Source organism: Delphinus delphis, chromosome 16 (genome assembly GCF_949987515.2).
Source record: "Delphinus delphis chromosome 16, mDelDel1.2, whole genome shotgun sequence".
Classification (NCBI taxonomy): Eukaryota; Metazoa; Chordata; class Mammalia; order Artiodactyla; family Delphinidae; genus Delphinus; species Delphinus delphis.
Genome location: NC_082698.1, coordinates 56225030 through 56249018, shown reverse-complemented (window position 1 = coordinate 56249018; position 23989 = coordinate 56225030). Strand labels below are relative to the sequence as shown.

Here is a 23989-nt window from a genome sequence, read left to right as displayed (position 1 = left end):
TGTGCAACTGTGGGTGCTGACGAATCTAAATAGTACTAAATTCTTGTTGCACTACCATTCCTCTATACCTGAAGATGTTATCACACGCCATGAAAACCCAAGGCTTCCATCCGAGGAGGTATTTGTTGACAGTGGTCTGTCTTGGCCCTTGAATGCAGGTTCACAGCAAGCATTCTTGATCGTTTTACCTGCCCTCCGCTTTCCAGCATTAATGGAAGTTATTTTCCCTCACACATTTTGATTGAAATTGCATGTAATCTATACATAAATTTAGAGAAAATTTTTAAATTGTGAAGATTGAAACTTTTCATGATTACACAGTGTATCTCTCCATTTATTTAGGTATTCTTCATGTCTATCAACAAAATTTATTTCTTTTATCCATGATGTTCTAAAGGCTTTGCTGCTGTTGGGAATTACAGTTCTTAAATTGTATTTTTGAATTGGTCACTGCCAGCATACAGAAATATTACTAATTTTTATGTTGATCTTCTACTTAAAAATTTTATTTCTAATACTTTGTAGAGTCTCTTGAATTTTTTACTGTAGAAAAAAAATTTTACTGTAGAAAAAAATTCTCAAAGAAAGGAGTTTGCTCCCTTTCTTTCCAATATTTATACCTTTTGTTTCTTCTTCTTCGCTTACTGTGTTGGTTAGGAGCTCCAATAAAATATTAAGGAGAAGCATCAATAGCAGGAATCTTAAATTTGCTTCTAACTTTAAAGTTACACCACTAAGTACGCTGTTTTTAGTAGGTTTTTGAGAAATAATATTTTATCATATAAGGGAAAGATTTATTCAGTTTGCATTTTGGTAAGATCTTTGCCTTCTTTTAATATCCACAATGAATGTTAAATTTTATTAAATTCCTTTTGTGTTTATTAAAATGACCATATACCCTTTTCTTTACTCTTTTTATCTCACGACTTACATAGAGATTTCCCGATATGAAATTATCCTTGCTTGTTTTAACATAGATATAAATTTCTTAATCTATGTATTGATTTCATTTAATAAATATATGAAAGTATTATATACTTAACACCTAAATATAATGTTTAGATACTTAATATATTCAATGGTAATATAGTAGAATACATAGGGTTTTCATCGTAATGGACTATTCTTGCATAGCTCTCATAAATAAGCAGCTAAACCGTATACATCACATATATTAATCTTATATAAAAATATATATTCATTCTACTGTATTTAATATAAATGTTTGACTTCTGTATATAATACAACTAGTAATATTATATATAGGATTCTTGCATCTATGTTGATAGAGAACACTAATCTGTAATTTTATTGTCTTGATCTAGTCTCATCTGATTATATTATCTAAATTATACTAACCTAAGAGAGTGAGCAGGACATTTTCCCGTTTTATAATCTGAAACAATTTACAAGACATATGTTTCTTGAAGGGTAGCACATTTCCTATAAAACTATTTTGCTGTTGTTGAAGGAAGAAGGGGTTTTAAAAATTGATTCCGTTTTTGATGGTTATTAATTTATTCAGGTCTTCAAGTTTTCTTAAGTGTAGCAATTTGTAATTTCCTTGTCTATTTCCATTTTATCTACATTTTTCAAATTTATTGTCATTACTCAGCATAGTTTTAAATGATTTTTCTCTTTCCAGAGTTATCTAGACTTCAGCCTTCTTTTCCTTTACTAATATCATTTATTTCCTTTGTCATCCCCATCTATGTGACCTGGGATTTGTCTATGCTATTGCTTTTTTTTAATAAAAAGGTTTTAAGCTTATTGTGCTTACTGTCACCTATTTATTCTCTACTTTATTTTCTGCTTCTAACTTTATTTTGTTCTTCACTTCACTTACTCTGATATACACTCATAATTTGTTTTGTTTTGTCTTGTCTTACACAGTTGCAGGATTACCTCTTATTTTCAGTAACTTTTTATTTTAAAATACCTTTACAGGGACTTCCCTGGTGGTCCAGTGGCTAAGACTCTGTGCTCCCAATGCAGGGGGCCTGGGTTCAATCCCTGGTCAAGGAACTAGATCCCACATGCCACAACTAAGAGCTTGCACGTCTCAGCTAAAGATCCCGCACACTGCAACAAAGATCCCGCGTGCCGCAACTAATACCTGGCACGGCCAAATAAATGTTTTTTAAAAAAACCTTTGTATACTGACATAAACTTACCTCTGAATAATACCTTAGCTGCATCACACAAGTTTTACATGCAATATTCCTATTAGGATTCTAAATGTGTCAAAATTTCCTTGTGATTTCTTCTCCAATTCAAGTGTTACAGACAGGAATGCTCATTTCCAAATTTATGTTCATTATCTTTAATTTTGTATTTCTAACTTTATTTTACTGTGGTTCAAAAAGGTAATCACATAATAATAATTCTAAATTTTAAGTGACTACCTGACTGAATGGAAAAAAACCACTCAATTACAAGCAAATGCCATAAAAATGATGCAGAAAAGTTCAATAAAACAATTTGAAAAAAAATCTGGAAAATAGTACAAGAAAACTTGTATGGCTTTGTCAATATCAACAACATAATTTAATATAAAAAGTATGATTGGAAATATAAAGACTGTAGACAGAAGCAGCAATCTATCAAGACTATATAAAAACCATGAACTCATATGTATCCAATGACAACACACACACACAATTACAGTGAAATATTTCACACAATTTTCTCAGAAATTATCAGATAAAGAAGACCTAAACTGTAAGATATAATGTACATTTTCTCGTGTCCTTTAGATCTTTAATTTCTTTTTTAATGCCTTTGTAGTTTTTCTTGAATAGATACACAATGAAATTGAATGACTTCTTTTTGTTGGACATTTAGCATGTTTCCAATTTTTTGCTTTTGCAAAGAACACTGTAATAGATATGCACTTCACACTATTTTGCTATAGATTCCTGTAGATTTGAATTTCTATGTGGTATTATCTTCCTTCAGGCTGAACATCCTTAAGCATTCCTTATAGGGCAGGTCTGCTGTTGACAAATTCTTCCAGGTTTTGTTTGTCCAATAATTTTACCTTCATTTTTGAAGGATCCTTTCACTGGATATATATTTCTTTATTTCAGCATTTTAAAGATGACATTCTATTGCTTTTCTGGACTTGTTTCTAAGAAGTCATTTTTAATTCATGTTATTATTTCCCTGCAAGTAAAAGTGTAAAGTGTCTTTTTCTCTTTACGCTTTCAAAATTTATCTTGAAATTTTACTTGGTAATTTTACTGTCTTCTGCTATGGTGTGTGTGTGTATCCTGCTTGGGGTTTTCTGAGTTTCCTGAATCTCAGAAAAGTAATTTTTTAATCAAACTTGGGAAAGGTTAGCTATTATTTTTTCAAAATATTTTTCTGCCTCATCTTTCTTCCTTCTGAGACCCCTATTGCACGTATTTTAGGCTGTGTGATATTGTCCCACAGGTCCCTAATGCATTGTTCACTTTTCCTCAACTCTTTTTTCCCTGTTTTAAGTTTGGATAATTTTTATTCATCTAGCTGCTTTGCCTCTTTCTTCTGTCATCTGAAACTGTCTATTAAGCACATCTTTTATTTTTTTCCATTTCAGATCTAGAATTTCCATTTGTTTGTTTCTATAGTTTCCAGTTCTCTGAATAGATTTTCCTTTAAGAAAACCATATTTCCCTTTAACTCCTTGTATATATATTGTTTTAGTTCTTTAAATATATTTGTAACAGTTGTTTCACAACTGTATTGTTGATGATACATTGGAAAGATTCTAGATTGTATTACATTCCTCTGCAGAAAGTTGCTGTTTATTCAAGTATACAGTTAACTTATGGGTTAATCAATTTGAATTTGTATAGGCTTGGTTTTATACTTTCTTAGGGCAGACCTATGAAAATCCTAAACTCTTTCTTAATTAAATTTTTTTTTTTACTTGGAAGGACTCATCTTCCAAAGTCTGCCCTCTCCATAGATTTTGTCAGGTCTTGGCTTTAGACTTCATTAGGGAGGATCTCTAGAGTAGGCTTTCTAGAGTAGGTCCCTATTCTTAAGGTTTGGCCTTTTTGGTATCTCAGTCGGATGCCTGAGATATCAACAAGGAGTTAATGAGAACAGTTGAACTTGCCTTGTTCTCTAGCATTGTGTGACCTCTAGTTTCTCTGTTCTACTCTCATCTCTGATGAACTTGCTTTTCGGAAATCCTCAGCTTATCTTGTTTTGTGCAAATATAGCCCAACACTTAGTCACAGACTTCTAGGGAATTGCCATGCCTTCTTCTGGGGTCTCATCTCTGCACAGCTTCCTCCTGTCTCATGTCCTACTCACAGACTCCAGTCTCTTCAGCTGCCCCAAACTCTTGTCTCCACCTCCTCAGTTCAGCAAGATGACTGAACTCGGTTTGGACCTTAGCTTACTGCACCATGATTTAAAAATTGCCCTCAGGCAGAGATCTAAGACAATCACTCTTAAATGTGGCCTACTTCTTCCGTTTCTCTTCTTCAGGGATCAGTCCTGTGCTTCCTGTTGTCCAGTGCTTTATAAACTTTTGTGGGGTTTGTTTTTTTTTTAATTAATAGTGGAAAGGCTAGTTCAGTACCAGTTTCTCTATCATAGCTAGAAGCTAGACCCAGATATAGTATTTTTTTTTTATTCTAGAAATTTTATTTGATCTTTTTAATAGATTCTGCTACTCTAGTGACATTTTCCATCTTTTATTTTGGCCATCTTTATCTCTATTGTCTTGAATAAACTAATCACATTGATTTTAAGGCCTTTGTCAGCCAACTCATGATGGGTCTGTTTCTATTTTATGTATTATTTTCTCTCAGTTTTTGGTTAGATAGTCCTGTACTTTTGTTTAACTAGTATTCTTTTGAACTGATGTATAACATAAAAAATTCAAAAATCTTAAGTTTACAATTAAATGAATTAATACATATGTGTAATGACTATGTAACAACCATTTAAATCAAGATAATAGACTATTTCTAGGTCCTGGAAGACTTGTTTATGCTTCCTCCCAGTCACTAGTCCCCTACAGGTAACGACTATTCCGATTTTCTATCTTTACAGATCAGTTTTAAATCTTCATATAAATGAAATAACATTTTAGGTACTCTTTTGTATCTAGTATTATTCACTTTATGATGTCTTTAGATTCATCCATATTGGCCTGTGTATCAGTAGTTTGTGGGTTTTTCCCCCCAATGTGTGTATTATTCCATTGTCTGAATTTACCACACGTTATTTACTATTCCATTCTTGATGGACACAACAGCTGCTTCCAGATGGGGGTGTTTAATCGTAGTTCCTATGATTATTCTGTGCATTACTTTTGACATATATAAGCTCTCATTTCTATTGGCTTCATATCAGAGAGTAAAGTTATTGGGTTATAGTGTATATGGATCCTTTACTTTAGAAAATATTTCCAAATAATTTACCAAATATTTTATTCTCATCACTGTAGAACCTGCTCTTTGGCAACTTACAAATAATCTTGTCTTGTGCAAGTACAGCCCAATTCTCAGTCATAGACCTTCAGGGAATCCCCAGACATAAGATATCCCACTTGTTCTACATCCTTTCCAACACCTGATATTATCAGTTGTTTTAATTTTAGCCATTCTCAAGGGCATATAGTAGTATATATATAGTATATAGTGGTTTTATTTTGCATCCCTCTGATGAATAATGATATCGAGCACCTTTTTACATGTTCATGTCCAATTCCATCCATTTATTTATTTTATAAATATATAACAAAAATGTAGAGAGGCAAGCTGGTAGTAACTTCTTCTAAAGAAGGATTCCTTTCCCTTCACAGGGCAGGTAGAGTGGAGTTTAAACTGATGATTTCTCTTATAGGTGTTTTCTGTTCCTCTGACTGTAATCCTGTGATGTGAGAATATACCTGTTCCTCCAGGCCTTTGTCCAGCCTTATTTTGTTGGAGAACTCCTCTTCCCAGGCTCCTCTCTGTTGGAATCCTATCACCACCCTAGGTGATACTCAATGGTAGAATTCTTAAATGGCCCCAGGTTCACACTCTTTCCTCTGATGGCCTTCTGTGGGCCCATAGGAAACACACGATGCCATGCATTGTTGGGTGCAGGCTTATTTTCAAATGCAGACCTTTACTTTCCCTTAACCCTGATGCTTAGGTCAGCAGCCACAGTCCTTTCTTTGAGATTCCTCAGACATGGATCTAACAGTGGTCAAACTCCAGGGGACATACATCTACTCCCCAGGTGGTTTCCCGTAAGATACTTAGCAATGGAGCAGACACTTCCTCTCTTTTCCTACTTAGGACTCATAGCCTAGCTTTCACCATTTACATCCTCATAATCCACTCTTGACAGTTTTATGGCCAGCAAGGGGTTAAGGGTTTCAAGAATCATGAAGTCAGCTCAGTTACTTGCCTTGAAAATTTAAAGTTTAAAAGTGTCAACTTACTTTAAAATTTTATATCTGTGTTATTGTGGTAAGCTGAAAAATGTCCCTACAAATATGTTTACAAAATTCTGGTCCCCAGAATTTAAAAAATATGTTACTTTACACAATAAAAGGAAGTTTGCTGAAGTGCAGAACCAAGATGGCGTAGAAAGACCCTGAGCTCATCTCCTCTCATGGGCACACCAAAACCACAACTATCTGCAGAACAACCATTGATGAAAAAGGCTGAAACCTACCAGAAAAGATCTTCTACAACTGAAGACATAAAGAAGGAACCGCAATGAGATGGGCAGGGGGACTCGCGATGTAATCAAATCAAGTCCCATACCTCTAGGTGGGCAACCCACAACAAATAATTACAGTGCAGAGGTTCTCCCTGTACTTAGGAGTGAGAGTTCTGAGCCCCATGTTGGTCTCCCTCAGCCTGGGGGTCCTGCACAGGAAGATGAGCCCTTAGAGCATTTGGCTTTGAAGGCCAGCAGGGATTAACTGCAGGAGTCCCACAGGCCTGGGGGAAAGAGAGACTTCACTCTTAAAGGGCACCCACAAAATCTCACGGGCACCAGGACCCAGGGTAAAAGCAATGATTCTATAGGAGCCTAGACCAGACCTACCTGCTGAACGTGCAGAGTCTCCCTGAGAGGTGGGGGGCGTGGGGGTGGCCACTGCGGCTTTTACCCTGGGGGCATAGACAGTGGCATCAGCCATAATTGGAAGTTGGTTCTACCACCTGGAGGAAGCCAGCACTTGGGCGACATCTTGGAATCCTCCCTCTAGCTCACAGGTACCAAGACCTGGCTCCACCCAACAGCCTGGAGACACCAGTGCTGAGATACAGAGGTATCCCCCACTTTTCAAAAGTTTGCTTTACATCACTTTACGTTTAGGAAAGACCTACATTAGCACCAATTTCAAACTGAAAGAAATCTGAAGATGTTTGCTTTTATGGAAAAGGTGAAAAACACAAAGCGCATCGGCATTTGTTTTGCAGCGGGTCCTTAGAGAGGCATCCCTCACCCCAAGGAGTGAGAGTGGCACTGCCAAGCTCTTCCGGGAGCAACACTCCACATCTCAGTGTCAAGCCCCCATCGCTCTGAACTGTGTCTGTGAGCATCTGTGCCTCATCTCCATTTATTTGGTGTGTCAGTTAGCAAGAGGTGTCCTAAGGTAATTGCTATTTCGCTTTATACCATTTTGGCTTATGAAAAGTTTCATAGCATGGCTCTACTTTCAGTTAGTGGGGGAAACCTGTATATAGATATATGGGGAGACACCAGCCTAGGCAGCAGTCACTGTTTTGGGGTCTCCGGAAGCCCAAGGTATGTTTTTAATAATTCATTTACCCTGGTTTTTCTGTAGAAGAAGGAAAAGTTGTTTTGTTAGAAAATGGATTTCTCGTGTTCTAGCCTAGGCTTCCCTTTGGCTGATTGCATTTGAGCTGCTTCCTAATGACTCTTTTCATCATGTGTGTAGAAAACCCATAAAAGAGTACATCCTCATTATGTGGAGATATTTTCTTAAATTTGAATGCCAGGTAGCCTCTTAAAAGCATTTCCAGCCTGTGTGTGTGAATTTATGTATGTGTATATATGAACGTTCTATGCACGTGTTTCATGTATATGTTTGTATATGCATGTAACATTTTGGTTCTCCCTACCTCAGCTACCCTCTCCCAGTGTCACACTCTTTACCTTGTAAACATCAGTCTACTACCTTCAGAATCTTGATTTTTAATATTCCATTCTTAAGAGACTGTGCTATATTTCCAGTCCTCACTTTAATAATTCCTTAGCTCTCATCTGACCTCATCAAAAGTTCAGTCTCCAATTCATTAATCCTACCATTCTCTCATAATCCTTTAGTTTTCTGTCCTTCCATTCTCTCCTCATGCAGGTAAGAGCCTGTCATCTATTACTACAGTTCAGTGTTTGCAATCTCAGAAGTTTACGGGGTCAGGCAGAAAACATAAACAAGTGAAACAGGCAAGACGGAACATAGTAAGAATGTGTAGGGACATGGTGAACCAAATTGTGTTCCGTTGAAAGTCATTCGAATGCTTAGTTTTAATACAGTGGGCTAGCCAAAGAAAATCTGTCTCCAGGCTAAATTTGCCCATTCATCTCTCCCCTTATTGCTAACCTCCAAAACCTCAACTTTCGTTGAACTCACTCCCTGCTTTCTCCACGTCTGCATCCCAGTTGCTTCAGATTGTAGAAGGGAAAAATCATACCGTCAGGCTGACCATTCACTTTCAATTCCCATCCCGAGGTGGGCACTCCACCTCCCACATCCTGAGCATCCGTCCTCCCACACTTCCTAATAAACTTTCTGTTCCACTCTCAGAGATGACAATTTCATACTTTCTCCTCTCCACATATCTCCTTATTGGGATGCTTTTAGCTGCAGTCATAGACTTCTCACCCACAATGGCTTCTATTTATAAGAAATCCTCTCTCTAACCTCAGTTACCTGTTATCCTATTTCTTTCTCTCACTGCAGTCATTATAATCTACAATCATTTGGTTTTGCTTGCTGATTTTGGGTGTTTGTTTGTTTTTTTTTAATTTCCCGCCAGCAGAACACAAACTCCCTGAGGGCAAGGACCATGCCTCTCTTATTCACCAAGTACCTCCAGGGTCTAGAAAAATGGCTGCCATATATTATTATAGCTACTTGTTAAGTAAGGAATTAACAAGGATGAGGACAAGGTTCAACATGTTTGAAATTCCGAGAAATTCGCGATAAAGCATCGTTTCAGGTAAGGTCTAGAATAAGGCTTGGCAAACTTGGTTCAACAAAGGGGCAGATAATAAATATTTTCAGCTTTGCAGGCCATACAGTCTCTGTCACAACTCTTCCATTCTGCTGTGACAGCATGAAAGCAGCCTTGAGTAATACACATTGACTAGGACTGTCCAGATTTGGACCACGGTCATCGTTTGCAGACCCCTGTTCTAGATGAACAGATTCTTCGTACAAACCAAAATCCTGGGCTCATACTATTACTTGTGGGTACTCAAGAAATGATATATGCATGCCTGAATTCACATCTGTACTATCTACTGAAAGGCAGCACATCAGAGGCGTTGAGAGTATGGACCCCAGAGCCAGGTTGCTCTGTTCAAGTCCTGGTCTTCACATACGTGCTTTGTGACCATTCCATTTCCTCATCCTTGAAATAGGGATAAAAACACTGTCTATGTTGTAGAGGTAAATGAGGATTAAATGAGGTAATCTTTGTGAAACACTGAGAACAGAGCTTGGCACATAAATGCTAAATGTATGTGTTGAATAAATGTGGAATGTGTTCTTGCTAAGCCCTTTGCAGACACTGTCACATTTCCTTCTCACAGAAGCCCAATGAGGTAGGTATAAGTATTATCTCCATTTTAAGGATATGGATAATGGGATTCAGAGACATTAGGTAGGATTCCACGGTCACACAGTTAGTAAGTGATAGTATTAGGGCCAGATGAATACATTTAGAAATAAAAAGCTCTGAAAAGTATAATGCATTTCTCATCCTCAATATCAATTCAAAATAAAGGTAACTAATATAGACTGGCTTCTGCACTGGTTTTAAAACACAGCTGCAAATACTCTGACACAATTCTCATCAGGAGGAATCCCCTCCTCTTGAATCTAGATGGATTTGAGACCGGGTTCGTGCCCCGGTCCGGGAAGATCCCACATGCCGCGGAGTAGCTGGGCCCATGAGCCATGGCTGCTGAGCCTACACATCCGGAGCCTGTGCTCCGCAACAGGAGAGGCCACAACAGTGAGAGGCCCATGTACTGCCAAAAAAAAAAAAAAAAAAAGAAAAAAAAAGTTTACTACAAGCAACTATATGCCAATAAAATGGACAACCTAGAAGAAATGGACAAATTCTTAGAAAGGTACAATCTTTCAAGACTGAACCAGGAAGAAATTGAAAATATGAACAGACCAATCACAAGTACTGAAATTGAAACTGTGATTGAATAACTCTCAACAAACAAAAGTTCAGGACCAGATGGCTTCACAGGTGAATTCTATTAAATATTTAGAGAAGCGTTAACACCCATCCTTCTGAAACTATTTCAAAAAACTGCAGAGGAAGGAACACTCCCGAACTCATTCTATGTGGCCACCATCACCCTGATACCAAAACAGGACAACTTTACCACAAAAAAAGAAAATTCTAGGCCAATATTGCTGATGAACTTAAATGCAAAAATCCTCAACAAAATACTAGCAAACTGAATCCAACAGTACATTAAAACGATCATACACCGTGATCAAGTGGGATTCATCCCAGCAATGCAAGGATTTTTCTGTATCTGCAAATCAATCAGTGTGATACACCACATTAACAAATTGAAGAATAAAAACCATATGATCATCTCAGTAGAGACAGAAACAGGTTTTGACAAAATTCAACACCCACTTATGATAAAAAAAATCTCTCCAGAAAGTGGGCATAGAAGGAACCTACCTCAACATAATAAAGGCCATATATGACAAAGCCACAGCTAATATCATACTCAACAGTGAAAAGCTGAAAGCATTTCCTCTAGGATCAGGAACAAGACAGGGATGTCCACTTTTATTCAACACAGTTTTGGAAGTTCTAGCTACTGCCATCAGAGGAGAAAAAGAAATAAAAGGTATACTAATTGGAAAAGAAGTAAAACTGTCACTGTTTGCAGATGACAAAATACTATACACAGAAAAACCTAAAGATGTTACCAGGAAACTACTAGAGCTAATCAGTGAATTTGGTAAGGTTGCAGGATACAAAATTAATACACAGAAATCTTTTGCATTTCTATACGCTAACAAGAGATCATAAAGAGAAATTAAGGAAACAATCCCATTTACCATCCCATCAAAAAGACTAAAATACCTAGGAATAAACCTACATAAGGAGGCAAAAGACCTGTACTCTAAAAGCTATAAGACACTGATGAAAGAAATTTAAGATGACACAGATGGAAAGATATACTGTGTTCTTGGATTGGAAGAATCAATACTGTGGAAATGACTATTCTACACAAGGCAATCTGCAGGTTCAGTGCAATCCCCATTGAATTACCAATGGCATTTTTCTAATAACCTATATGGGAAAAGAATATGAAAAAGAATGGATATACATATATGTATAACAATCACTTTGCTGTACACCTGAAACTAACAGAACATCGTAAATCAACTATACTCTAATATACAATAAAAAGTAAATTAAAAAAAAAAAAGGAAGCTCAAGCCACCTGGAGAGGCTGTACATAGCTGCTTAAGTCAGTAGTCCCATCTGAGCCCAGCCTTGGAGTCATCCCTGCCCAGGAGCCAGACACGTAAGTTGAAAGTCTTCAGTCCCCAGTTATGGAGTAACCCACAGACATTAACTCTTCCCAGCTGAGGCCCCAGACATCATGGAGAAGACAGACCATCCCCACTGTGATCTGAGTTCTTGAACCACAGAATACATGAACATAATAAAATATTGATAATTGGTGGTTTATGTGACTAAGTTTCAGGGTGCTTTGTTAGCACATAGACAGAACAGCTTTTTTTCCAGATTTTCCTAAACTAGAATTATAATTAAGTTCATCATTGCTGGTCTTCCTTCATTTCTCAGTGACCTTGCTTTGCTGCTCCCTTGAAAGTCTTTTGAATCACCCAGAATTAGAAAGAGCTTGGGGCTTCCCTGGTGGCACAGTGGTTGAGAGTCCGCCCGCCGATGCAGGGGACACGGGGTCGTGACCCGGTCCGGGAAGATCCCACATGCCGCGGAGCGGCTGGGCCCGTGAGCCATGGCCGCTGAACCTGCGCGTCCAGAGCCTGTGCTCCGCAACGGGAGAGGCCACAACAGTGAGAGGCCCGCGTACCGCCAAAAAAAAAAAAAAAAAAGAGCTTGGATTTGTACCCAGGAGGTCTTCCTTTGGAGAAGGCTGCTGACCCCCACACACTACTAGATGGTCACAAGCAAACCATTTCATTTCTTTGGGTCAGTTTCCTCTTCTAAAAGCCTGCTTTGCAGGATTGCCATGAGAATCATGATACCATGGGCATAACACTGCTTTCAAGGGATTTAGACTCCAGGCTTACGGCAAGAGACCTGGGGCAAAGGGTAGTTTTAATCTTCCTGGAGTTCCACTCTTACAAAGAAGCACATTTGCCCAAACAAATCCATAGTGCTGATGCCACAGCCAGCAGAAGAACAAGCGCGCTTCTCACCATACGCTGGGGGCTCCTAAAGGGTCTGCGTGCGCACGTGTAGGTAATTTTATAGTGGGCCAGCCTGGTGATGTTGAAACAGCTCAAGTGTCTGACATGAAAGTGAGTGACAGTACTTGGAACCAGGGCCATGAAATGCAAGTACATTGCAAATCACTCGGTCGTGCTGTCAGGGGAATCGTAGTCACCATATATATTTTCTTAAATGTAGTTTCCCAGCAAACCTTTCATAAAATTCACGACTGTGACTGACCTCTGCTACGTGCTTGCCTCCACAGCTTCCCCTTTCCCCTCCAATATAACGCGGGCTTGTAATGCACGTGTGGCAAACACCATTGATTGGCTGCCGAATCGCCATTCCCAGCACCCTTCTCGCTTTCTGCCTCCTTCTAGAGAATCCTGAAAGCTGATACTTGCCATCCCAACTGCCCATGCAGCTAGGGGCAGCCAGCGTCCGTGAGGAATAAGCAAAAGTCTTTTCGGAAAGGTCATTCGTAAAATATTTTTCTTTCCTGCTATGACGATACATAAAGTCACATAAAGCCGGCACAGCCTTTCTCACTTACCCTTTCTCCTGCCTTGAATGCAGAGTGGACGCAGCTGTAGCAGCCACTTTGGGATAATGAGGGCAACTCCAAAAGCAGTATCTGCTCTGATTTCTTTGAACCAACCACTTTCTCTGGAAGAAAACACAGGTCCAGTTTGTGTAAGCCACTGGAATTGTATTTTTCTTTTACTTGCAGATGCAGAGAGTTCTAATATAAAACTTGTACCATGAGCAACTGAACCCTTGTCCTATGTGAGCAGGTAACTTTCCTTTCCCTGCCCCTTATGAGGAAGGTAAAACCAAAAACCCTTGAATGTAAAGTCACACTAAGAGGCCACAGATTTCTCTGCCTCTACGGTCCATGACCTCACAGACAGTCCCTCCAGTAAAGTTCTGCCACTCTGCTTAGATCACTGCCACAGCCTCCCTGATTTTCTTCAGTTCCCTATCCCGGTGCCCTCCCGTCCTCCACACTGAAGCCACAGAGATCTTTCCAAAAGCCAATGTCCGCCCATGTATTCCTGCTGAAGGGAGCAAACCAGGGCTTGCTCATGAAATCCTGAACTTCTTCACTCTGCTGAGAAGGCTTGCCTTGACCTGGCCTCTGGGTCCCTCTCCAGCTTCTGTTTCAAGCAATTCTTTTGAACTTTCCCCTCTTCATTCTCAGCTCTTCAAACTCAGCTTCAGCCACACAGAACTGAAAAATCCCCCCTTCTGGGCTTCCCTGGTGACGCAGTGGTTGAGAGTCCGCCTGCCGATGCAAGGGACACGGGTTCGTGCCCCGGTCTGGGAGGATCCCACATGCCGCGGAGCGGCTGGGCCCGTGAGCCATGGCCGCTGAGCCTGCACGTCCAGAGCCTGTGCTCTGCAACGGGAGAGGCCACAGCAGTGAGAGGCCCGCGTACCGCAAAAAAAAAACAAACAAAAACAACCCTTCCTTACACTTACACACACACACACACACACACACACACACACACACACACACTCCGCTCTACATTTGTTCGTCCCACCACTGGCTCCCATAGTACTCTACACCAGTATTTAGAGCAGCAAATACAAAATACAAGTAAATATCTTTCCCGCAAGATGGTAAGCCACCCCAGGGCAAGGCCTGAGGATATCTTGTTCACTGTTGTGATGCCAACACGGGTATTCTGATCAACTCCTATGCACGCCATTGACGTGGGACGAATCCTCCACCTTAAGTAGTACGTGGCTGAGCACCCAGCCCCAGACCGATTATCAGCCATAAATACTCACAGAGAAGGGGAGGAGGACCCCTCAGGCCAGGCAGGACCACACAAGGACTGCACTTGGGAGGAGAGAAAACCAGCAGGGACTGTGGGATTCAGGCTTTGTAGTGAAGAGTGAGGTAACCCTTTGTTCACGTGGAGGGATGTGATTGGCTTGTTTGAATAATTTCACGATTTGATGGGGAGGTGAAACCCATTAGGCTGAAGACCAGCTAAGGCGCAGCTGATTCTACTGATCAGGGAACTTGTCAGGGAGGGAGGCTTTCCTGCTGGGCTGGGGAGGTGGGGCGTATCTGGCAAGAACAGGGAAACTCACAGCTAGGCATTTGGGGCCGAAAGAGGCTCAAAGTTGTCAAGGCAGCACTTGAAATTTTAGATTTTACAATACAGAAGAGAGAAAAAGGGAAGAGGGGAAAGGAGGGAGGAAGGAAGAAAATTTCTCTTTATAGTCTGGCCTGACTTAATTCAGTGGTTACTGTGATAGACTATTTCAAGACCAAAAGTTAGGGTGACTTTTCAGTTACCACCTGGAGCACTTATTGATTGGCTGGCCCCAACCCCATTCCTAACCTCCTTTTCTTTATCTATTTTCCAGCCAGGTCTAGTCATGTGTCAAAGTGCTGGCCAATGGGACATGTGTAGATTCATGCTGTGGGATTTCCAGGAAAGTTTTTGCTGCTTGATTTAGGCAATATCCTTTTCTCCTTATTCCTCCTACTTTGTTCCTGCTGGAATGTAGATATGATGGCTAGAGCAGCAGCAGCCATCTTGTAGCCACCAGAAATAACCAGGAGAATCATAAAGATGTGCAACATCTCAAATAATTTGCCTTTTATTCATTACTTCTCAGGAAGCTTTTATGTAATTGGGTTTTACTTTTTTTCATTTAGGATTTAATCAAATATTTTTCATATGCCACTCAGTAGTCTTCAATAAGTATCACATTGTCCACATAGCAAGAACGAAAACAGGAAATGAGAAATGGAGTCATCAGTTGGGAAATCAGTGAAGCATAAAGTATGTTGTGTGGTTGCAATCCAGGATGAAGCCATGGACACTGAGTTGACACTAGGCCCTCTGTTACAGGATGCCTGCCTATAAGGTGGAAGTGGATACAAGAGGGCCCTTTTCAGCTAGATAATCTTACTCTTCATTTTTTCTAGGTATTTTTTCCAACTTTTGTATAGCGTAAAACTATTTCTATATGAAAAAATAAGTTTTAAAAATTGCTCTTACTGAAGTTGGGAGTAGGGTGGGGTGGGGTGGAACTGGCCCTATATTCTCTGTCCTTCCCTTCCTGCCCCCAGTGGCAGCCCTTGAGAATGTTCAGTGGATGTGAAGGGATCATAGACCATCCCACATCATTCCTCTGAGCAAAGCAAGGCAAGGGTAACTCACAGTCCTCTGTGAATCTGATGAAATCTACTGACCCTCTTCTTAGAGAAAAAAATGCCCACATAAAACTGCTCACAGTTTCAGAGGGTTAAGAATCCCACTTTTAAAACAACAGTGAGGGGCTTGGGCTTCCCTGGTTTGCACCTTGGTTAAGAATCCGCCTGCCAATGTAGGGGACACAGGTTCAAGCCCTGGTCTGGGAAGATCCCACATGCCGCAGAGCAACTAAGCCCATGCACCACAACTACTGAGCCTGCGCTCCAGAGCCCACGAACCACAACTACTGAGCCTGAGTGCCACAACTACTGAAGCCTGCATGCCTGGAGCCCGTGCTCTGCAACGAGAAGCCACCACAGTGAGAAGCCTGCACATCGCAATGAAGAGTAGCCCCCGCTAACCGCAACTAGAGAAAGCCTGCGTGCACCAACGAAGACCCAATGCAGCCAAAAATAAAAATAAATTTATTTTTGAAAATTAAAAATAAAAACAACAGTGAAATTCAGGGGCCATAACTGCCTCTTTCTAATTTCTTTCTGCTACTTTTTTGCTGCTGTTTCTCTACTTGTATCAGTCTGTTCTTTAGAATTATATTCTTGGATCCCAGCCTATGACTGGACATTCAGATGTGCCAAGGGTCTCAGGAAGTGCAGAGGTAGCGTCACTGTGGGACATTGTCTTCCTACCAGTGAAACTAAAGTTGCTTATATCCAACAAGAGTTAAAGATTAGGGATGAAGAAATTGGGTAAACATGACTGTGGATGGCCCCCAACTATGCTGAGTGCCCCATAATTCACATGGGAACTCTCCTTCCCCATCCAGGTGTTGTGAACCTCTGTCCTCACACAACTTCCCCCCAAAGAGTCCCCACGCTCTAGGGGACTCCTCACACTATAGAATATGCCGACTCTCTGGCATAGCCATCAGGTACACATCTGTTCCTCTCCTTTCTGGGCTTCATCCTGCTTTCCCCTGCAAGGATTCTATTTATCTTTCATCAAGCCTCACTCTACCTTTGTGAAGATGAGCTTTTTCCTGCATTGATCTTCATCTCGACTCAGTCCCCAGCTCCTAACCTGCTCATCGTCTGGGCTCCTCTGCAATTATATTTCTCCATGTGCAAAGTCAAAGTTAGAGATGCATGGAATAATAGGCCAAGGAAGAAAGGCTACCAAGTGAATCAAAAAGCCAAGACCTAAACTTGATAGAACAGACAGTAAGTACTAATTGAGTTCAGAGGAAAGCAGAATTAACAAGGGTTGTGTAAAGCAGGGTAAGGGTCACAGTGATGCCTGGATTTAGGTGAAGCCTTGAAACTACTAGGCTTTATTTAAGCACTTATAAAGCTTACCATGTGTTAAGCTCTGCACCAAATATCTCACTACAGAAGCTCTTTTAATCCTCACAGTATCTCAAGGGAGGAATTATTATTATGCTGATTTTGCAGATGAGGAAACTGAAGCTCAGTATCACAGAGCTGGGATTTGACCCAGGTCCATCTGATGCCAAAGCTTTTTATGGACTCCAGAACATGTGATTGATGGTGTCTGGCACATAGGAACTGCTCTACGAATATTTGTTAAATGCATGGAGTGAGAATTAATGAATGAAGCACTTATGTGAGAATGAGAAGGCTCATATATCTTGTCATGTGGATTATACATCCATGGTGGAGGGGGGAAGCTTCCATGCAGGAAGTGGTTGGTCAGCTACTGAATCACTGATACTTATTGAGCACTTACTATGTTCTAAGGGCTTTAACACTTCAGGACAATCCTCTGAGTCAACAGAAATATACTGAGCACTAGACACTCTGGCTGGCCCTGTTTTGGGCCCTGAGGATGGCAAATTATCCTCAGGCATTCTCAGCCCAAATGCAGAAGACCTGTACTATACCTCACACCACAGGTAGGGCTACCTGAGGGTTTAATTTACGTACTCTCCTCACCCTCTACAATCGTGAACGATCCATCAGGAGTTAGATTTCTTTGGCTCTGGAGATGTTAGAGTGGTCCATGGGCTCTGAACATAGCTGGAATCCACCCCCCCTTTCCCAGTTCTCACAAACTTCTCATAATAGACTCCCATATAGTGCGAGTAATTTACAGTATAATGAATTTGTTTTATTCTGGTTCAGTCTGGGCACTGCGGCCCCTGGCTGCCTTCCTGTTGTTTTATTTACTCCTCAGCCATTCTCATTTTTGTAGCTACTCCCTTTAACTCTCTTTTTTCTGTAAGGTCATTCTAAGGACAGGATGTTGCAATGGCCAAGATGAGCTGTGAACGAGTGCAAGCCAGGTGTGTGTTGGTGATTCTCTCTCTTCTTTCGGGCTCTCTGAAATCTGGCGCATAAAGAAAAACATCACACGCTCGAGATTTAAAGCCGAAATTCCGATTTTGAGGTTGGTGTCATTCAGATGAATGCCCCTGAGCCCAGGCACAACAGAGCAGTTACTGGGAGAGATAAGGTGATTCAGTGTCATACCTTAGTGAGCTATAACTCACAAGGGGTTGGGGAGACATTTTTGTAACCACTAAGATGTGTAAGGCCAGCCTCAGCCCTCTATATTGCTGTTTTCTACAATGGCTGTTTCCTGGAGAATCCATCTCTTTCACCGCAGGGTGCTAGGGGAATTGAGAATGAGTCAGTTTGCTATGCTGGCCTTGTTAACACCTGTGGCAGGACATTAATACAGGATAATAGTAATCACATTGGTGTTAAATATTTGCAGTGTTAGGGCAATAACTTTGAATCTCAACTCACTACATCTGATGAATAGGGGTGCTGGTGGTGGCACCAAGGAAGATGGACCCCTCAGCCTTCTCATGCAGACAGTATAAACACTCCCGTGCTCAATGCTTCAGTTATATGTGAATACAATTCAGATTAGCTTCTAATTATTTCTGGGCACATGCTCTTTAATGCCAGAGCCTTTAAGTCACAGCGGTCAAAGGGTAATGCATCCTAACAGGTTACAACATCCCCAAGGATTTCTTGATTGACATAGAAATGGTTTTTTTTCCTCCAACTGATTGACACTATGGCCGGTGTGAAGTGATGGCCAAGCTTCTAGCTGTCCATTAAAAGATCTTAAATCGAGGAGGATGTGACTTCAATAATTAGCTTTCACATTTGAGGGTTGAGACCAGCTGGGCTATAGATAGTGTTCTTTTAGGAGTTAGGGTACGTCAGGGATGGTGGGACAGTTTTTTCAGTTGAGCCTCTCGGCGCAAGCAACTTGAGAAATTGGTTTCCAAAATTTCTGGAGTGTCTTTTTTCTTTTCCTGGAGGAACGTAAATTACAATAAAGCAACAGGATGAACTCAAGCTAGGGGTAGGAAATTTGCCAATAAGAAGAGTTAGCTTTTGTCTTTGTAGAAACCCTGTGCAAACAGGTGGGGAAATGTGTTTACCTTCAAATACTGGACCACGTATTTCAACCATTCATTGTTAAAGTGAGCAGATGTTGTGTCTCAGGAACTACAATGTACTGTAACCAAATGGGTATATTTGGGAAGGGTTGCAGAACTAGCATCCCACTGTGTTCTAAAGCTCTGTGTGCCAGGAGGACAACATTCCCTTGACCTTCCACAACTAGTCTCCCATTCTCCTGCAACTTGATCTATATCACTGCTTTGATTTGGACAAAGGGTCTTCAAATGCATGTTTGTTCACTGGAATGTTGGAAGTTTGGGAGGCAAGAAATCCATGGATCTGAAGTCTGCTGTCCCCTCAAGAACTCCTGGGGAAAAAGGACCTGGATTTTCCTTATGTTTGGGACAGACAAGCCAATAAGAGGAAGGAAGTAATACGAAGTAAAGATGATTCTAACATCCTGGAAAGGCAAACCATATATTTTGCTTAAAAATTAAATCCAGGCATACCTGTTCAATGTGTGCGATCGAGTTAACAGTTCTTAATCTTCTTGCCTTCAAGTTCCCTACCCAGCTAAACCGAATAAAAATTCACAGTGTCTCCTATGCATGCTGATGCTATAATCAAAAGAAAAAAGGCTTTTCAAGGAGCTCACTTTGTAATGAAAGAGTAAGATACAATACATAAACCAAATAATGAATCCTTCGTGCTAAAGCACCTGGAAAATGCATTCACCAAGGGGTGTGGAAGCACACAGAAGGAAAGGATTCATTTCTCAGGAAGAGAGAAATGATCTACAAAGCCAAGAAAGGCTTAATAGAGAAATTGATATTTAAGCTGAGCCTGAAAAATGAGTATGATTGTGCCAGGTAGAAAACAAACGGGAAAGTGGGAAATTCCCAGCAGCATGCCTAAGGTGCTGGCATCATGTGATCTTCACCCATTGGGATGTCCCAGCAAGGCAGAGAGGAGAGCAGCAGCGAAGTCTCCAAGGGCACATTCATTTCCTCAGGAACTGCTAGTTGAGAATCTACTATGTTTCAAGCACTGAACTATGCAATAAACACTATAATGATGTTGTTAAAAAGTAAAAAATTAATGGAAACCTCGATTAAATAGAGTCAGGAGAACAGAGAGGGAGGGAGCCCAACAGGATAAAGAAAGACTCATCTTCTTTCCTGGCAGGGACTCAGCTAATGAAAAGCCATGAACCCTTTGTTTACTACAGCCCTCCCAACTTCCTCCTTCCCTCTATAAAAGAGTTCTCTTGCCCTTGCCCATCAGAATATCAATGGACATTATAGGGAACGTTTGAAATCCCCAAACTTAATTCCCTTAAAACCAAACTGGATTGCAGTAACTTCAGCATTTCCGGAACGGAGTGGTATGCCTATTTTGATCGATAGTTTGAGGCTTCCGAACTTTATCAGGTGCCTGAAATTGCCTCTCTGAAGAATAAGAGTTTAAGATTAACTGAGGCAAACCAACAAAGAAAGATAAGATGCTTCCTGAAACCCCAGACTCTTTTCCTTGTCTTCTTTGCCTCAGGTTACCCCTCCAGCACAATCTTATGTCTCTCCCTTGGCTCCATGGCCAGGCTCTGCCGCTGGGGCCATCTTCCTCATCCCTGCCTATGATGCCTCCTCTATACCCTAAATTCCCCTGTATTGAGTTTCTCACCAGAACTTCCCCTTTTCTCGGAAATTCTTCCCACTACCTATTCCTCTGAACGTGTCAGACCCTATCCCTTTAAACATAAACCTCCTGAGCCTCCAGAAGCTAAACCCTTTATTTCTTATATTCCCTGGACTGAAGCTGAACTGGGAGCCATAGTCAAAGATTTCCCCAAAGTAACTGAATAACTTCATCGACTTTTTGAGGAACTTAATAGAGTCATTCAAACTTGGCAGCCGAGTCTCTCTGACTTATGCTGCCTGGTTCATATGCTTATTGGTGGAGGCCAGGATCAGCATTGGATGAGAAATACTAACTGGGAAAATCCTGGAAGATCTCTAGAATTACGACCGGGGAGCTCGCTAACTTCCATGACCAGGCCCAGGCAATCACTAGGCAACTTCATCAAGCAGTTCCTAGAGCTTTTTGGAAGCTTGTTGATCGGAACAAAATTCAGGCTTGCACACAAACGTCTTGTGAACCTGTTCATGATGATTACAATCAACTGCAGATTATTTTTCAAGAAAGTTCTGGTCTTCCTTCAGGTGTTGATTCCACCTGCATAGCTTTTGACTCTATGCTTATTAATGGGCTGAACTGGGACTTTTCCATTAAAACGGACCAGGATGGAATGGCAAACTGTGTCCACTCCAGATTCAGTGAATCTGGCAAACCAGCTCTCCCACACTCTAGATAAGTCACCAAAATGGAAGACCATCAAAATTCTTAATCGTCAACCCCAGCAGATGAAGGTTCCTAAACAGAACCAAAACCTTCTAGTTTCTGCTATTATTGCAAAGAGCCAGGATATTGGAAAAGGGACTGTTACAAATCTAAGTGCCTTAGGCACTTTCAACCCTCTAACCAGCCTTTCCAACGCCCTCCCAATTCTAATGACGGGCTCTGAGGAAGTACAGGGACTTTTCCCAATCTTCCCTCTTAATCAGCTTGGAGAGACATTTCTCCAGAGTGGGGATGAATCTACTCCAGTCCTAACTGACACCAGAGCCACACGCCGGGTGCTCAACCCCACTATTATAAAGCAGCCCCTGCCTTGGAGTTCAGAAACAGTTCAAATAGCGAGGATCTCCAATGCACCTCAAGAGGTTCCTGTCCCTGAGCCTATTCCATTTTTCTTAGACCCTTTAAGAGATACACAATTTTTTCACTTTAGTTCCTCAGCCCCTATGCATTTATTAAGCTGAGACTTCTTAGAGAAGTATCATGCCAGAATTTCTTTCTCTCAGAAGGGGAAGCAATTCTAAAATTTGGCAGTAGTCATCCAATCAGCCAACTAGGTGAGTTAAAGGACCCTTTCACATGTTTTATTTGTTCCATCTTTGATGGTACTAGAGGTGATTCTGAAAACAGTGACCATCTGTCCCTACTGAATCAGCTACCACCTTCCTTATGGGCAAAATCTCCAACCGGTATTGGCAAAATTCACAGTGCACCTCCCGTCAAGATTCAAAGAGATCCCTCAAAACTTCTTCCCAGAATTAATCAATACCCAATGAGTAAAGAAGCCTTCAAGGCATAAAGTCCATAATAGGAGATTACAAGTCTCTAGGCCTCCTTGTCCCTTGCACTAGTCCCCGTAACACCCCTATTTTACTGGTGAGAAGACCTATGGCCAAGGGTGGAGATTTGCTGAGGATCTCTGAGCACTAAGCTACGTTGTCATCCCTGGACACCCTGTTGTTTCTCACACTCCTGCCTCACTAGCATCCATTCCCATTGGATGTAAATTCTTTACTATAACTGATCTATGCAGTTCGTAGATAATCTTCTTTAATATTTCAGTTGATGAAGCTAGCCAATACCTTTTGCCTTCATTTGAGAAAAAAAAAATCACCTGGGACAGTAATGCCTGAAGGTTTCACTGAGAGTCCTTTGTATTTCTCACAAATCCTGAAGGCGGATCTGGATAATATAAAGTTCCCTAGAGGTTCTATTTTGTTCTATTTTGTTGCAATATATGGATGATTTGCTTCTTTGCTCTCCTTCTCAAGCCTTCTCACAGGAAGAGTATCCGCTTGCTAAAGCTTTTAACCTTAAAGGGACATAAGGTCACCAACATTTTTTTTCAGTTTTCTGTAACCCGGGTTTGATATTTAGGGCATCTGCTATCAGAATTAGGGATACATCTAGACCCAGATAGACTTCATGATGTCTTAGTTTCCCCAACCCAAAACTGAGTGCCAACTTTGAAGTTTTCTTGGGCTATATGGTTATTGCCAAAATTGGATTCCAAATTTCTCTCTTAACAGCCAAACCTCACTATATTTTACTAAGCTATAACAACCCTGACCCAGTTTTATGGGGAAAACTGGACAACATAGCTTTCAAGGCCTTAAAGGAGAGTTTGATGAACCCACATGCCCTTGGGCATCCCAATTATGAGATTCTTTTTCCTTTTGTATATGAAAGGGAAGAGAATGCTCTTGGGGTACTCACCCCAAAACACAGGGACCACCATCAACCCATAGGGTGTCACACCAGTAACTGGACCCTGTGGTGCGAGGATACCACCCTTGCCATAGACCAACTATGACCATTGCCCTTTTGATTAATACCACCTAGAAAATTGTGGTGGGATCCCCTCTCACTGTTTTTGTATCTCATGTAGTAGAAGCCCTCCTGAATTCTCCTCACACTCAACATTTCTCAGTCAGCCGCCTCACTTCCTATGAAGTCCTTTTGTTAACTACTCCTCACATAATCCTTTTATGTTGTAGTAACCTTAACCCAGTTACTTTTCTCCCCTCCAGCATTAACAGAATTCCTCATGACTGCTTAACGCTAACTGATCACCTCCTGACTCCTTGTGATGATTTACAGGAAGCTCCTCTGAGTAAACTGACTTCTCCTGCTTCTCTGATGGTTCCTATTTAAAAGGTGACCATGGCAAATATCGCGCCAGGTGTGCTACTGCAACTCCTTTTGATGTTGTTGAGGCAGCATCTTTACCTATGGCTACTTCTGCCCAACAGGCTGAATTATACACTCTTACAAGGGTTTGTAGCCAAGGACAAAACTGCCAATATTTATACAGATAGTAGATATGCTTTTGAAGTAGCTTATGATTTTGGAA

The 23989-nt window shown here is 40.9% G+C and overlaps 1 long non-coding RNA gene across 2 annotated transcripts in view; it reads right to left on the bottom strand.

The window, feature by feature from the left end:
- LOC132439428 (uncharacterized) overlaps positions 1-23989 on the bottom strand; it is a 103849-nt gene that overhangs the window by 67909 nt on the left and 11951 nt on the right. For both annotated transcript variants that reach the window (XR_009522353.1, XR_009522354.1), the window contains exon 2: positions 13216-13328. This is a non-coding gene — a long non-coding RNA (uncharacterized lncRNA). The remainder of the gene's footprint in view (positions 1-13215; positions 13329-23989) is intronic.